At 49.4% G+C, this 8,166-nt stretch overlaps 1 long non-coding RNA gene across 1 annotated transcript in view; it reads left to right on the top strand.

The window, feature by feature from the left end:
• Positions 1-281: 281 nt before the first annotated feature.
• The window catches only part of LOC111542202, a 29,012-nt gene continuing 21,127 nt past the window's right edge, over positions 282-8,166 (top strand). The window contains exons 1-2 of the long non-coding RNA XR_002731482.1: positions 282-349; positions 6,709-6,842. This is a non-coding gene — a long non-coding RNA (uncharacterized LOC111542202). The remainder of the gene's footprint in view (positions 350-6,708; positions 6,843-8,166) is intronic.

Below are 8,166 nucleotides of genomic sequence, written 5' to 3'. Positions count from 1 at the left end.
CTCTCTTTTTTTTTTCTTTCCAGCATTCCCTATTCCTTGTTCCTATTTTCCTACATTCTCAGTCTGTGGAGCTTGGATGAAACTGAACCATCTTCAGATACAAGGGTGATCACATGACCCAGTACCAGCCAAAGGAGTCCAGTCCCTGGCCTCATTGATTGGCTCCAAGATAGGCATGTGACCGAGGTTTGGTCAATGAGAACATTACAGCTCTCTAACTACACTCATTGGCCTTGGGATGGGCACATGACCAAGTTGGTCCAATCGGAGCCAAGCCAGGGACATTTCCCTGGAGTGGCTGGAAAGAAGGAATCTCTCGAAATTCTACGACTGCTAACGGTGGGAAGGGGTAAGCAAGAGACTTCCGGGGCCATCTCGTGGGACGTGAGAAGGAAGCCAACACCCAGGAAGCAGGATCAGGGGAAGAGAGACACACACACAAAGCCCTGATGATCTTGTTTGAGCCTCTGGGTCCAGCTAAGCCTAAAGTCTTCCATTCCTGGATTCTTGTTACATGGGACAATACATTTCCTTTTTTTGCTTAAGTCGGTGTGAGTTGGGTTTCTACTACAGCAACTTAAAAAGCTCTGTCTGACACAACTGTCTGGCCCGTTTGCATTATTTTTTTTCCCAAAAGCAGCTTTCCTCCCAACATCATGTGATGCCATATTTTTTTTTGTGGCATGATCTAGCTTTGTCTCCCAGGCTGGAGTGCAGTGGCACAATCTGGACTCACTGAAACCTCTACCTCCCGCTTTCAAGTGATTCTCATGCCTCAGCCTCCCGAGCAGCTGGGATTACAGGCGTGTGCTACCACGCCCAGCTAAGTTTTGTATTTTTGGTAGAGCTGGGGTTTCACCATGTTGGCCAGGCTGGTCTCGAACTCCTGAGTTCAAGTGATCCACCTGCCTCGGCCTCTCAAAGTGCTGGGATTACAGGTTTAAGCCACCACACCCGGCCATGTGATGCTATTTCTAAGCACCAGTGTGGAAGAGTGTCAAATGTGGCATCAGACTGCTGAGGCCGAGGCAGGTGGATTTGGATCAAATTCCTGCTGCTCCCTCCGGACCTGAAGCCCTTAGGCAAGGCTTTTCATCTCTCAAAGCCTCGGTAGCCTCATCTATAAAATGGGGATATTAATATCTCCCCTCACAGTGCAGATTAAACAGGAAATGTTTGTTAAACATTTTCACATGCTGTTCCTTCTGCACAGAATGCTCTTCCTTCTCTTCTTTGCTGACTTAGCATCTATTCAACTTCAGAGTCTCAGCTCACGAGTCATTTTGTCAGAGCTATCTCCCTAACGTCGTTGGCCGAGGCCGGTTGCTCTGCGAAATTGTCGCATCCTCTGGAGCTTTCATTATTGAATCAATGTGGTGTTCTAGGCGGGACTGTGTGATTAATGTCCACCTCCCCCACTAGAATGTAAGTTCCAGGGGGACAGGGAAGTGTCAGTTTCTGCTCACCACTATGTCTCCAGTACCCTCCACAGAGCAGGCCTTTAAGAAATGGTCAATGCATTAACTGCTATTGTACTAGACTGTAATCAGAAGTTTTAGGGGGTTGGGTGCTCAGTCCTGTAATCCCAGTGATTTGGGAGGCCATGGCAGGATTGCTTGAGCCCAGGAAGGTGACATCAACCTGGGCAATATAGCGAGACCCCCGTCTCTACAAAAAAAATTTTAAAATTAGCCAGGTATGGTGGTGCATCCTTGTAGTCCTAGCTACTTGAGAAGCTGAAGTAGGAAGATGGCTAAAGTCCAGAGGTGAGAGGCTGCGGTGAGCTAGGATCCTGTCACTGCATTCCACCCTGGGTGACCTCGTCTCCAAAGATAAAAATTAAAAATTGAAAAAAAAAGTTTTAGGTAAGTAGTGTTTCTTTGGACTCAGCCTACATAGAAGTGGGCATCTGAAATTACTAGGATGCTATGATTCCAGCAAGTGTCCACGTGGGTTCATCCGACCCAAAACCAATGGAGATGAGCATTGGTCTCTATATGACTAGCCTGAGCCATGCAGATGGCAAGTCTTCATCCATCAGTCAATTGATAGTCACTGTTCCCTTAGGTCCAAGAAGGCAGGAACAGTGGCACACAGAAGGACAAGTGGCCTTCAAAGAACCCATAGAAGGGATGAGCTTAAAAGGAATGAGATGAAGGCTGGGTGTGGTGGGTCATACTTGTAATCCCAGTGACTCAGGAGGCCTAGACAGGAGGATTGTTTGAGGCCAGGAGTCTGAGACCAGCCTGGGCAACATAGTGAGACCCCTGTCTCTATTTTTAAAAGTGTAAAAATTAGCCAGGACTGGTTAATTAGCACACACCTGTCCTCACAGCTACTCAGGAGGCTAAGGTAGAAGGATCACTTGAGCCCAGGAGTTCAAGGCTGCAGTGAGCCATAATGATGCCACTGTACTTCAGCCTAGAATGCAGGTTAGATGCTAGGTTAACAAAGGTGCTAATTTTAACAAGGAAAAGCATTCTGTGCAGAAGGAACAGCATGTGCAAAGGTTTAACACATATTTTCATGTTGCATCTGCACTGAGGGGGATATTAATATCCCCATTTTATTCATGAGGCTACTGAGCATTTGAGATATGAAAGGCACTCCAGCCTTTTATTCTTTTCTTGAGTCAGGAAAAGAATAAAATAAAATAAGGATATTGTGGGCTCTGGAGAAGACCTACCTGGGTTTGTAACTCAGCCCTGTCACTGACTAGCTGTGTGGCTTTAGACAGCCTTGATCCATCTTGAAGACTTGCTTTCCTCATCAATAAAACAGAGATGTCATCCTTGTGTTGCAAGGAGACAGACTGGCTGGGTCTAAGTCTGCTCTCCTCCATTCGCGTTGTGTGAACACGGCTCACTGGTTTACCATTTAGTGCCTCAATTTCCTTGACTGTAGGATGGGGTAGCAACAGAATCTAATTCTTAGAGAGGTTGGAACGATGAGGCCATTTAATGAATTAAGTGCCAGCCACCAAGCCTGAATTTAATAGAGACTCAATGTATGTGGCTACTGCTATTCTTCTACTACTCCTATATTCGTGTTATTAGTAGTAATATTAATATAATGAATGAGCTGGCTTATGCCAAGCACCCAACACTGCCTGGGGCATGATCAGGCCCTTTCTCTTCTGACGTGTGTCCTGGCTCTGGCCACTGGCTGACCCACCCCAATTAGGTGACTCTCATGTTAATATTGACACACAAAGGAACCAGCTGGCGACCTCTGAACTCATCCCACTTGGGATCACAGGCTGATTTTGGCCCCAGCCCTCAACTTTAAGAGCCGGACTCGTAATCTCCTTTGACACCAAAAAGAGTTGGCCTCACCCCGACCTTTGCTCCCTGCTTCACTGATTTCCGGTGTTTCCTGGGCCTGATGGGTGTCACATTGCCCACAGCATGGATGTGGCCTGGAGTGAGCGGAGGGAGGCCTGGATGGGCCAGTGCTTGGGGGAGGGAGTAGGGAAGGACAGGGCAAGTGGAGGCCTTTGGCTCAAGAAAACACCCCTGCAGCCGGGTGCAGTGACTCATGCCTTTAATCCCAGCACTTTGGGAGGCCTTGTGGGGAGATTTGCTTGAGGCCAGGAGTTCAAGATTAACCAGGGCAATGCAGCAAAATCCTGTCTCTCCAAAAAAAAACAAAAACAAAATTAATTAGCTTGGCGTGACGGTGCACACCTATAGTTCCAGCTACTCAAAAGTGAAAGGTAGGAGGATGGCTTGAGGCCAGGAGTTCGAGTCCAGCCTGGGCAATGAGCAAGACCCCAGTTTCTACAAAAATAATTAGCCTAGTATGGTGGCACAAACCTGTAGTCCTAGCTACTCAGGAGGCTGAGATGGGAGGATCACTGAGTCCAGGAATTCAAGGTTACAGTGAGCTGTGATGGCACCACTGCACTCCAGCCTGGGTGACAGAGTGAGACTTTGTTTCTATATAAACAGATAAATCAAGCTCACCTGTAGAGGGTGGATCTGTGGGGACAGATTGCCAGATAGGGAGGTCTGTTAGGAGGACACCAGTCCACGAGAAGATGAGAGTGAGTGCATCTGAGTGCTGGCCAGAAACGGAGCTGGCAGAAGAGTCACCGGGAAAGTGGAATGTACAGGGCCCCAACCATTAGCCTGAGGGGTGTAGGGAGGAGATTCTCTAGGGAGCAGGTCTCTTCTCAGATGTACTCAACACTCAACACAGGGTTTTGTCCCCTGTTGCTCTGGGCTTACAAGGAAGGAATACAGATGCCTTGCTCAGTGCTCCCCAACCCCCTGCCACCACCGTGGGTGGGTGGTCTGCATGAGAAATGGCCCTTGTGCCTCTTCCCCAACACCAGCACCAACCCTGTGCCCCGACCCCAAAACCAGCCTCAGCCCTACCTACCCCAACACTGAGCCCGGGAAACAGACCTAGAACCTGGTGATGCCTGAGAGGGGTTACCATGGCAACAGATGCGCTGGCACAGAGATAGGGAGTTTTGCTGACCATCCTCAGCCCACTGGCCACCCCTATAGAGGGGTGCATGAACCATAAACTGTCCTTGCAGCTGGCCCCGGGGACTTGGCACTCGACATCCCGCCAAAGGAGAGGTCTCCTACAGACTAGTCACTAGTCACAGAGCACCAGGCCAACCTCCTGATGGAGTTCTCTGGCTCTTCCCGCTTTCTCTACATGACACCTTTGATTACAGCCCCTCTGGGAGACCGTCTGCTTCCATTTTCGTCTTGGGGCTGTCTCCCCCTTGCACTGTTGATGGAAGATGAGCTTCTGAACCTACTTTCTGTGATGGGCCTGGAGCTCACAGGTGCAGTAGGGGAGGATGAAAGAAGAGTCAAAAGAACTGAGGTTGGGGGTGAGGCCTCTGGAGCCAGACCTGCCTGAATTTGACTCTCTCTGTCACTCACTGGCTGTGTGGCCTTGGGCCAGTTACTTAATGTCTCTGAGCCTCCTTTCATCATCTGCAAACTGGTAGTGATTCCAGTAGCACTCACCTTGTTAAGTTGTGGTGAGGATTAAATGAGACAATATGTGATCAATCTTAGGATAGGGCCTGGCAGAACATAAACACTTCATGTCCATAACCTCTTGCCTTCACTAAAATCACCCCATTCCTGGGAAGAGAGGAACACATTTTTGGCCATGAGAATTCAGGGGGTTAAGTAAAAGTGTAAAAGAGTGAACGAGTGAGAATTTAGAATTTTGGGAATTAGAAAGAAGGGTGCTTTCTTTTTTTTGAGACAGAGTTGCCCAGGCTGGAGTGCAATGGCGTGATCTCGGCTCACTGCAACCTCCGCCTCCCAAGTTCAAGCGATTCTCCTGCCTCAGCCTCCCAAGTAGTTGAGATTACAGGTGCCTGCCACCACAGCCAGCTAATTTTTTGTATTTTCAGTAAATATGAGGTTTCACCATGTTGGCCAGGCTGGTCTTGAACTCCTGACCTCAGGTGATCCGCCCACCTCAGCCTCCCAAAGTGCTGGGATTACAGGCGTGAGCCACCATGCCCAGCTGAAGGGTGCTTTCTTAATATACTCTGCAGTAGACAGTAAGCTTTCAGGTAGCAGAACGCAAAGTAAAAGTCTGTCTGATTTCCCCCAATTCTTCCAACACCCGGCACAGGGCTGGGCATAAGGCTTTATTTCCACAGTCTGAAAATGCCATCCATTATAAGAGGCAGCATCCATTTAACTAGAGTATTTCTCTTTCTTTTTCTTTTTTAAGATGGAGTCTCACTCGGTCACCCAGGCGGGAGTGCAGTTGTGTGATCTCTGCTCGCTGCAACTTCTGCCTCCCAACTTCAAGCAATTCTTGTGCCTTGAACTCTTGGGTAGTTGGGACTATAGGCATGCATCACCATGCCCAGCTAATTTTTGTATTATTAGTAGAAACAGGGTTTTGCCATGTTGGCCAGGCTAGTCTCAAACTCCTGACTTCAAGTGATTTGTCTGCCTCAGCCTTCCAAAGTGCCAGAGCAAATAAAAATGGGTGTTATATATGTACTAGATCCCAGTTTCAAAATGTTAAAAAGAAAAAAAAAAAAGTTCATCTTAAAGTTGGAGAAATAAAACAATAGGTCATTAATAAATGGCAATTGACTGTGTGAATGAATGGTTGCAGGAAATGACAATACAATAGAACGCCATCAAATACTCACTATGCTCACTATACTCACCAATACTGGAAGAGTTAGAAAAGGGATCCACCATAACAAGCAGAGTGCATCTGGGAAGACTTCCTGGAAGAGGCAGTCTGTGAGTGGGAATAAGCAAAAACTAAGTTATCTGACTTGGGGAGAGGAAGAAATGGTGGTTGGGCATAAGGGGCAGAATCTTGATAAATTACAAGGCTGGATGACCACCATCATCCCCCTCCTTAGGTAATGGAGAATGTCAGAATTATCCAGGGAGGTGACACTACGTCAGCTCAGAGAAGCCAGGACCAGATCAGACATGAGTCCCAGGGCATGGGCCTGCACCAGGCTAGGCCCACAGGGGGCTTAAGGCACTGGAGGCAAAGCAGCCCAGCTGCTCCTTAGCTGGGCAACTCTGGACTGGCTATTTGGCTTCTCTGGGCATCAGATCCCTCCTCACCCAGGAAGCAGGGCAGACGACAGGGTTCTGAGGTCAGGCGTGTGCAGAATCTGGTATATGGAAGGTGCTTCATGAATATTAATTTATAATAGGATTTTTTTTTTTTTTTTTTTTTGAAAAGTTTTGAAAGGTAAAGGCCATTAGCTTGGAGGCAGAAGACAGACCTCCTTGACTGCTGAATTCTTCCCGGCCTGAAATTGGAGCATTCCGGGCTCCTCAGATGAGTCATAAGCTGCCAAGATTGTGAGCCTCTGGGTGAATATGAGTAGAACCAGCTACTTCCTTTGCGGGGCTCAGTGAAAAATGCAAATGAGAGGTCGGTGCTAAATACGGGAATGTGCCCATCAAGCCGCTTCTGTGGCCTGGCGCCTCGCAGCAGTCACAGAGCCTTCAGCTGGAATCCTGGCAAACACTGTGGGCCCTCCCGTGGTCTGGGATGTGCCGAATCTGAACACTGCCCTGTGGAGTAGGTGCTATTGTTATCCTCGTATTACAGATGGGGAAACCGAGGCACAGAGGGACCACCAGCTGAGCCGCCAAAGGACCAGCAGCTGGTGGCGTGGCTTTTAAAAGGGAACCTATGCTCCCGGGTCTGGAGGCATCTTACCCCACTAGCCCCTTCTTTTAGGGTGAAATACACATTCTGCGAAATGGAGGCGGCTTGTAGTGGGGGTGAAGCCAAATGCGAGGGCCCGGGCAGCCGGATTTTCAATCCCAGTCCCCAGGGCACCTCCTTCCCACCGTACCCCGCTTCCTCCAGCAGGGAGCCCCCTCCCTCCAGCAGAACAGGGTCTGGTCTGGCCAACTTGCTACCGGGGCCGGGGGCCAAGAGTTAACGTCGGAAGGGAGCTCGGGAGAGTGTGAGAGCTAAAGGACATGTCAAATCAATCATATTTAAACAAAAGCCTCTCCCGCCCAAGGGCCCTTTTAAAAGCTGCTTATTTAATTAAAAGTCCCATTTTCCATATTTATGGCCCTTATTCAGTTAAATATTAACCGCTGGGGCCAGGGCTAGTGTGTGCTTTGTGAGCGGTGTGCGGGGAGGTTCATTACCGCGGCCGGGATTTATCAGACGGTGTTGCGGCCGCGGTGGATCAATGCGGCCTGCGCTGGACAAACATGCGGGGGGCGGTGCGGGGGCCCGGTGGGGGCGGGGGCCCCGAGGGCGCCTCCTCGCTCTCCGGCTGGGACTCGGCGACTCGGGGACGCCTTGTCTGTCTCCCTCTCTCGCTTCCACATGCTGTCCCTGGGGCTCAGGCGTACGCCCGGGGTCAGAGACAGAGAGACAGTGAGACTCAGAGAGAGATACAGAGAGACAGCCAGAGACCCAGAGAGACACAGAGAGACAGTGAGATCCAGAGAGAGATACAGAGACAGTGAGAGATCCAGAGAAACAATGAGACCCTGAGAGAGGCCCAGAGGTAGATACAGAGAGATAGTGAGAGACCCAGAGAGGCCCCAAAGACAGTGAGAGACTTAGAGAGACAGTGAGAGACACCAAGAGATACAGAAAGACAGTGAGAGACACAGAGACAGGGAGACACCCAGAGAGAGACACAGAGACAGTGAGAGACACAGA

This window comes from Piliocolobus tephrosceles, chromosome 10 (genome assembly GCF_002776525.5).
Source record: "Piliocolobus tephrosceles isolate RC106 chromosome 10, ASM277652v3, whole genome shotgun sequence".
In the NCBI taxonomy this organism is placed as follows: Eukaryota; Metazoa; Chordata; class Mammalia; order Primates; family Cercopithecidae; genus Piliocolobus; species Piliocolobus tephrosceles.
The sequence above is the reverse complement of the archived record's forward strand: the minus strand, read 5'-3'. Positions and strand labels throughout refer to the sequence as shown.